Here is a 507-nt window from a genome sequence, read left to right on the forward strand (position 1 = left end):
TAAAATAACGCAAAAAAAAAAAAAAAAAAAACAAAAAAAAACAAGTCCCTTTGTATCTTTCACGATTATCAATAAGACGAAGATGTTTTATTACAAACGTGTGTGTATCCAATGTTTAAACTGAAAAAAATCCACCGAACAAACGGAATTCGAACCTTCAAAAAGGGGAACATCTTAATCGTTTTCCAAAGCACAATGCGTCCATTGCAGAATTTTGCAAAGAGTAATAATATCCACCGAGAAGTCCTTGTAAATGACCACAAACCCTAAAAAAAAGCGGAACGACCTTTTGAATCGTGAAATTCCATCTTGTTTCCCCTGAGACTTTTATATGTTGTATAAGCGATGGAAACACTGGTGTTTCTTCCTTCATTTTTTTTTTTTTTTGGAGGTTAGAATTCGAACAGCATGCGCGGATTTTAAGAGACAGATTTATTATTGCGAACGATGAAAAGCACGGAGAGAAAGAAAAAAGAAACGAGAGAGAAATGGAAATAATTGAAAAGC

Source organism: Habropoda laboriosa, unplaced genomic scaffold, assembly GCF_001263275.1.
Source record: "Habropoda laboriosa isolate 0110345459 unplaced genomic scaffold, ASM126327v1 scaffold135, whole genome shotgun sequence".
In the NCBI taxonomy this organism is placed as follows: domain Eukaryota; kingdom Metazoa; phylum Arthropoda; class Insecta; order Hymenoptera; family Apidae; genus Habropoda; species Habropoda laboriosa.